The following is a 707-nucleotide window of genomic DNA, read 5'->3' on the forward strand; positions in this document are numbered from 1 at the left end:
GACAAATCCCAGAAATAAACAATCTAGCGAAGGATCCCCATTATCTCCTGCAAATTGCGGGTGTCTGCTTTCCAGCTCTCGCCTTTCACGTCTCCAGTGTCTGGCGCGAGGGGAGAAGGAGGGGGGGTGAGGGGAGGAAGGAGAGGGGGGTGAGGGGAGGAAGGAGAGGGGGTGAGGGGAGGAAGGAGTGGGGGGTGAGGGAGGATGGAGTGGGTGAGGGGAGGATGGAGGGGGGTGAGGGGAGGGATAAGGGGATGAGGTGGGGCAGGAGTGGGGTGAGGAAGGGGGGGGAGGATGGAGGGGGGATGTGGGAACAGGAAGATGGAGCGGGGTGAGGGGAGGAGGGGATGAGGAGGAGGGGATGGAGGCGGGGAGGGGAGGATGGAGGGGAGGAGGGGAGAAGAGGGGTGATGAGAGTAGAAGAGGAGGGAAAGGGGAGGAAGGAGGGGGGGAAATGGAGGATGAAAGGGGATGAAGGGAAAAGGTTGGGGAGAAGAAGAGGGGAAGAGGAAGGATGTGGGGAGGAAGGAGAGGGGAGGAGGGGAAAAAGGAGGAGGGATGAGGGGATGGAAGTGGGGGAGGAGAGAGGGGGAGGGCGGGTGAGATTAGGGTATGAGGGGATAAGGGTGGGGATGAAGACGGGGGTGAGGGGAGGAAGAGGGGGGATAAGGAGGGATGAGAAGATGAGGGGTGAGAAAGGGGAGAGG

The sequence above is a fragment of the Penaeus monodon genome, chromosome 29 (genome assembly GCF_015228065.2).
Source record: "Penaeus monodon isolate SGIC_2016 chromosome 29, NSTDA_Pmon_1, whole genome shotgun sequence".
Lineage (NCBI taxonomy): Eukaryota > Metazoa > Arthropoda > Malacostraca > Decapoda > Penaeidae > Penaeus > Penaeus monodon.